Raw genomic sequence first — 7,269 nt, 5'->3', positions numbered from 1 at the left:
TTCTGAATTCTTTGAAATCGGTAGTCCAAGATGGGCTGCTATCAAGATCTATCCAAAAATCTTTGGATCTTTGTGGTAGAAATGAGGCTGCTCCCCTCAGTCGCCAAGAGAAGTTGTAAGCTTATGCCACAGCATGTCAAAGTCAGCAGGGACTCGGTCATAAATTGATTTACAAGAATATCAGCTGGAGATGTAACCTTTTTGCCTTTCAAGCTGTAGAGTAAACACATGTCCCTGACAAGTAACTTTCCCTGGTAATCCCATCAGCCATTTCTAAAGCAGGAGTGGTATTTCCTTAGTACCCAGCCTGACAGTCAAAGCACAACTCATAAAATATATCTTCATAATCAGCAATTTCTAAAATCAACATTTTCCTATTCCTGATAAAAATAAGATCATTGTGCACATTGTGCACATATCTCTTTGGGGCAGCAGTCCCATTAGGTCCTAGAAACTAAGCAGCTTCTTGCACTGAGTAGGACTTGGAGGGTAAATATAGAGCTAAACAATTGCACTCGGAGGTGTTTTTCTTCTTTTAAGCCAGATGAGAATTCACAACTTCAGTGTGATGCCTGTCATAGACATAAGCAAAACAGAGAGTTGCCTGGCTCAGCAGCCTGCTCAGGGAGAGCCTGCTGCCTACTTAGTCTCTGCCAGAGCTCTGGATAGGCAGGCTGGTGGCTGCTGCTGCTACAGAAGTCAGGGTTATTTGGAAGAGATGCCGCAGTCCCTTACCTGATCTCTCTGTTGTGTGGCAGCAGTAGTTGCAGCAAGTCCAGTTCCTCAGGACTCTCCCCTTCAGCCTGCAATTACAGTTCCACTCCTTCCCCTTACTCTTTCTCTGTCCGTGGAAAAAGCAGTGTGGCCCCAGTCCCTCATCTTTGGGGCTGAAAAGTTCAACTTTGTCTATACTGTTGAGGAGCCCTGAGTCAGCCCTGGACACTGGTGATGCTCTGCAGCTGGAGGTGTTCTGATTGAGATGTAAATCAAGATACATGGTCATAAAGCAGCTAGTAACAAGTCTTGGAGGAAAAAAAGGGTGTTATCTTTAGTAGCCAGGCCAAATGCCAGCTACAGCTAAGATAACAGACATTCTACTGACTTCCTGCAATTTTCCTTTGGTGAAATATTATCCTCTTTACTTCCTGCCAGAGTGTCATTTAACATGGCTTTGCCGGCCTACTGTGATTCACTCAGAGAAAACTGTATTTCAGTAAAGACTGAAGTAACTCCAGTATATTAGAGATGCATCCAGACTGTGAAGTTCAGAATGAGATTCAGATACAAATTCAAGAGGCTGCAAGAATTCAGAGGTTTAGTTTACTTTTGGTCAGTGAATTTAGCAATATTCTTCCACTGTGGGAAACACCAACCAACCAGCTAAATACATGTATGAGTCGCTAATATGAACATTCCTGTTTATATCCAAAGAGCAACCATTTCTAAAATTGTTTCTTCAGAACAGTAGTAAGACCCTTTTCCTATAGCATCATCATCTCAGAATCCAGCAACCATTAATCCTATCACCTGGGAACAGCTGCTGCTCTTAAGAATGTGCTGAAGTGCTCCCCAAACAGCAGGTACCAGCCAGTTTCTACTTTCTCTCGTCATGATCGCTACTGGGCTATATCTATACCAGCATTTTGCTGCACATATAGCAGTTCTGCCTCAACAATGCCTTGCAGACAGGGTCAGGCAATATAAATGCTTTGTCATAACATATTGCTTGAACCCAAGATAAAGCAATTTATCCCTACCTGTAAATTTGCACTTGAATATAACAGTGTACATGAAGTAGACAGAACAGCTCCCAAAGTGGCAGAAGCAATTGTTTTTCTGTTCACAGTGGGTTTCCTCCTCATCAGGCATGTTCATTAAAGCATACTTCCTTTAGCAGGATCACTATAAAGGGCAATTACAGAGGAGGAAAAGGAGTATGGACTTAAGATTTGCCACCTTCCAGGATTTGTCCTGAAGATGAATCCACCACTTTAATGAGGCTGAGTCACCATTTAATCAATGGGTGACCAACATCCTCACATCCTAGTGTGACATTACAAGAACAAGACATCTTCTCTACACACATCAGGCCTTAGCTACAGAGCACAAATCACAGGCCAGGGAGGAAAGGCACACCTATTTGCTGAAATCCAGGTAGTCTCAGAGCCTCTGGTTCTAAGAAGCAACCTCTCCATTAAGTGTCGCACTGATCATGTGTTCCTGCTTCTCCTCTTCCTCCCTGAGCACTGCTGGTGTTGTTGATGTAGGTGGGATTATAGCCAGCTGTTCTTTGACATGAGGTGCGTCAGGCAGTGGGATACTGCTCTCAGCTCCAGGAGCTGTCAAAGCAATCACAGATTTATATTCTGGGGAAGTAATTAGGGACTCCCTGTTGCTCCTCCGTTTGCCTCCCCTTTGTAGGGCAATCACATCAGATTAGAGCCATGCTCAGTCCACATTACCAGCCTCCTCTGAAGCCAGTGGAGATTACTGAAAGAGGTTACTGGGACAGATGGAATATTCCCCACTAGAACGCGCACACACAGCTATAGATTTTGCCCTTGAATGTAGCCCATGGCAATTTCCAATAGAAAATGAAAGCTTCTCTTCTCATTGATTTTTTTTTTATTTTTTATTTTTTGGTAATAATTTGTATCACCTCTTGCCTCTAGTACTAGTACTAAAGATCCCATCTTTACTGTGTGGTAAAGACACAATCGCCTTCTCCCGTCCCTGTTTGCCTAAATTTTTACATTCAGTGGCTCACAATCTCCACAGCTAGACCAGGGATACAGAGCTTTTGTGCTAATGGAGTCTGGATGTGGAGCTGCTGGTGCTCACCAGACCTCTTTTGATAAAGTTTGCAGTTAGGAGAGACTGGCTCTGAAATAGTTAAGTGCTTTTCTTCAGCCAGCTTAAGTCCTTTGCTCACCAGCAGTGAACTGAACTAACAGCTCAGAGAGACAGCCTGAGTTCATTTTTTCCTTCCTGCATCAGGCAGAAGCCTTTAGGATGCAGAGAGTTTTTTAGGTAGTGGGCTTCCCACTGTCATGTGAGGCTGACTGTGGGATCAGGCCTCATGAGTTTTGCCAGGATAAAAGGCCAAGCTCTTACAGTTTCCTGCCTGATAGCAGATCCCTCTGGCAAAGTCCTTGCCCTTCCCCCTGGGTGAACTGCAGTTGACCCAGCGAATTCAATTAGAATGGTTCTTCCTTTATCAAACAAACCCCACATGGCCCAAACTAAATATGGTGTATTTGAAAACAAATGGATTGAAACGGCCCTAATTCACTCAGACACTGTCCTCTGCCTATGTTCCCTCCAACTCAGCCTACCCACAAATACAATCAGGGAATCATCAGGATCCCATCTGGCCTACAAGAGAAGAGTCTGACTCTCTGCAGAACAGAGTACTAGTGATCTCAACTGTATCGAATGGCCTGTAACAGTGCCCCTGACAGTGCTCTCTGGGCCACTTTTTCTGACTGTCCCCACTGCTTAACCCTCAGGGAAATTGGGAGAGTGCCTCAGTTGGATTCCTAGGGAAGAAAGTTTATGTGACCTTGACCTGTACCATTTCTCCCCACACAAGACGCACACAGTACCATCACATGCAGTCTGGACAACCTGCACTAGTTAAAGCACTACTGTAGGCCAGTATGGCAAAGACCACATCACCTTGCCTGGAGGGCTCTGAATCACTTCAGCCACTCCATACATGAAGATGCAGGAAACAATTTTCCTTCCTGCATGAGATAAGGTGGTCAACACTCCCATTTATGGGGCCCACTGATCAGCCACATCAGTCATTGGATACCTGCCAGCAAGAAGAAATCCCACAGTGCAGGGGGATTTCCCACCTGACTTGCCCAAAGGAAGAATGCAGCTACGATGAGGAGAAGAAAGCCATCCAGGTGGCAGATCAGCATGGCCACAGTTGCTGCACCCATGCTTGTCCTCATAGACAGCACAGACCCTTGTTTGGGAGCCCTTCTTCGGCACTGCTGGCCAAGCAGCAAGTCTAGGTTGCCAGAAGCTGCTGGACACTCCTGATAGCTATTCAGGTGTGGTTCCCACGCTCCATCTTCTGTCAGCCAGCAGAGACATGGGATGACCCATGCCAGAACATTGGCACAGAGACAGAAAAAAAACAAACAAGACTGGTCCTACCCAACAGGCAGCAGCAGAGATATGCTGAGAGAGCAGTGGAAAAGGCCAGTGATTCAGAGATCCAGGTTCCCTTTTACTTTGGGGCACAGATGGAGAATAGCGTAAGTCAGACAGCACCCCTTAGGTAGTTTCTGGTGGTTGACAAGAAAAGCCTGGCATAATGGAATTAGAGACAGGGCAAGTGTGAGAAGCACTTGAGCAATACTGCCACAAGGCCTGGAGGGATAGTGCCTTACCTGAAGACAGCCCTTGTGTAGCACAGTGAGGACATGTTACACAGACATATTAAAGGGCCATCAGCAGTGACACATATAGGGGTTTCAAGCCAGGGCCACAACTGGCTACAAGAGTCAGGGCTGAACAGACAGCAAAAAAACAAAATTAATCTTCCCTTGCACAGCCCGTCCCAAAAGGCTTCCCCCCGTGATCCTTCAGACAGCAGGGCATTAGAGCCAAGCCCCTCCTGTAGCAATACCCACTGAGGCTAGTCTCTCCTGCCACAGTGGGCAATGGCTTCTCGGTCAGTTCTGTCCTTCTTGGTGGATACTTACAGCAGGAAGCAAACATGAGCCAGGGGCAAGAATTCATTCCAAGAAGATTCAAAGCCAGTGAATCTCTTGTCTTTGTATAGCCTTTATACAGCTGTTTTCAGTGCATAACTCATACTTTTTAGGTGGGTTTAGTAAAACTGTGAAAAAAGAAACTCTCCAAAGCTAGACCAGAGATCTGAGCAGAACATATTTGAAGAAACTGCTGAAAAAGATAGATGAGAGATTTCCATGTTTTCTGTTCCAGGCAGCCTGAAATATAAGGCAGGATGTACATACCCCTGACCAGTGGATGTGAGCCATCCCACTGGAACCAGTACCAAGCAGTCCAAACTTCTGAAACTAGCCATTCTTTTCAGCCACTTCCTTTGCCCCAGAAGCCCTGGACAAGTTTTCCGTATACTCTAACATACCAGACATTATTTCATTTTCTTTTCAGTCAAAAGAATATGGAAGTAAAGGACAAGAACCAAAGGGGGATTACATTCAAAGCAAAGAACCACTGTCAACTTGCAAGTTGCAAAGCTAGACTCCACCTCAGTGGCAGGGTGCTCCCTAGGAACACTGATGGGCAGATCTTTGCACCCACTGCTGCTTCTTTTTCCCTGCAAACACTCCCTGCAGAGTATTCGCACAGCAATGCAACTGCCTTACTGAAAAGAGACTAAAGTGTATCTGAGAAGACTTCTGGAAAGGCTTTCTGAGGGATCTGGAAAAAGCAGTACAATCAGCAGTGCAAGTGCACCAAATGCAATGGAATTCATTGGGAAAATTTATTGATCTAGCTCTACCGATTTTGAGATTTGAGAAACTCAGAAGAATGCTTAAAGTTGCTCATTTACGTTTTGTTACCCAGAATGCACTTCCAACTCATCTATTTCCTACAGGCACCAGCATCAAAGCTGTGGAAACAAGCTATCTTTGCATGAAGGTTTTTCTTTTTAATTAAACATTATAAACTAAGGCCAGAAATTACTTCTTCTGTCACAGCTGGAGAAAGCATAAAGGGAGAAGTGAGGGTAGAGAAACAGAATCCATCACTTACTGTACAGAGAAAGAGGTTGCTTAGCTGTGGATACTTACAATTGCCTTATAACTGCTTAGCTCATTCTTATAACATATGGTAAAGCATGGAAATCCCACCTATAGCCCAAAGGTCACCATGCCACCTGCAGACCCCAGACAACATGCAGCCTTGCACAAATACACATGGAAGTAATTAGGGAGGCAAGGGAGCTGGGATTTGAAGCGGAACCCCCTCAAGCCTGCTGCATTAATCCTTCCAGCTGAGCTGAAGAAGAAGCCTGAATTCCCAGGGGTCTGATTGCTGCAGCCTGTAGCTGAGGGTGGAATGGAAGTAGCAAATCAGTGATTTACTGTTTCCTTGCCTAACATGCCATTGCCTTTGTGGGGCTTGGAGCAGGGAGAAGATCATAAGGGAATTTCAAAGGGGCCAGGTTTGCTTCCCTTCTCATTATCTGCATGGCCACAGCCTGACAGGCTGTTCGATCTTGCCAGTGTTGCTCTTCCATGTGCATTCAGTTTAGGAATTACACTTGGGTTGCTCTTCTTATGAATTCCCAGTTAAAGGTGACAAGGTCTTTGGGGTCAATGTGGTAGATCCCAGTGGTTAGATAAGGAGATGCAGAGTGACAGGGAGTTTGGATTAGTCTGTTCCTTATACTGCTGTATCCATTAGAGGTCTTAAAGCTGAGGATGGGGATCCCCTTTTCTGTATAACACTGATCAGAACATTTGCCCCCTAGCCCAAAGATCTTACAGTTGAAGCACCAGCCAAGAGATGAGCACGATACAGAGTGACAGAGAAATCACCCTGCCATGGTGCTTAGATGGGTGTGATGACTTCTGAGGGATGGAAACAAAATTGGCTAGAAGGAAGTAGGTTTGAAGTGGAAGGTTATGAGGAAGAATGTAACCACCAGAAGTCCAAGTTTCAAACTTCAGTCAATTTTCAGGCATCTCTTCTGAGAGATCCAAATACCTGTGGTCACGCTGCCACATCTGATACCAGGCAACTTGAAAAAGTTTGCCAGCCATCATCCCTTTCATGATACTGGCATATTCCTCTTGTCTCCAGCCTGCTTCACTCCACTGGCTTCATCATTTCTTGAGCACAGTTTCCTTGACTCTTGCTTTTTCTCTCAAAGGTTCACTGCTCAGGCCACTTCTCACAGAAAATTATGACTTCACCTAATGAAAATATCACCTAGCAACCAGTGAGGATGGCCCTGGTAATACTAATGTATGGAAGAAAAGCTGTGTGACCAAGACTTCACCTCAGTTTCAGGGCCAGCTTCTCAGCTTCAGAGTCCTTGCTTCACAAGCACTACCTTGCAACAGGACCTAGAGATAGGAAAGATTTTTTCCCCAGCAAACAGGAAAGGGTCAGGGCAAAAGCAGCTCACCTTTCCAGGGGCTTTTACAACCATCAAAGTATTTCTAGCAGCTAGAGATCTAAAACATCCATCATACAAAAATGTGGCTTTAGTAGACCATATGAGTCAGTGTGCAACATGCCTCTTAGATGAAA

Source organism: Apteryx mantelli, chromosome 4, assembly GCF_036417845.1.
Source record: "Apteryx mantelli isolate bAptMan1 chromosome 4, bAptMan1.hap1, whole genome shotgun sequence".
Taxonomy (NCBI): Eukaryota; Metazoa; Chordata; class Aves; order Apterygiformes; family Apterygidae; genus Apteryx; species Apteryx mantelli.
The sequence above is the reverse complement of the archived record's forward strand: the minus strand, read 5'-3'. Positions refer to the sequence as shown.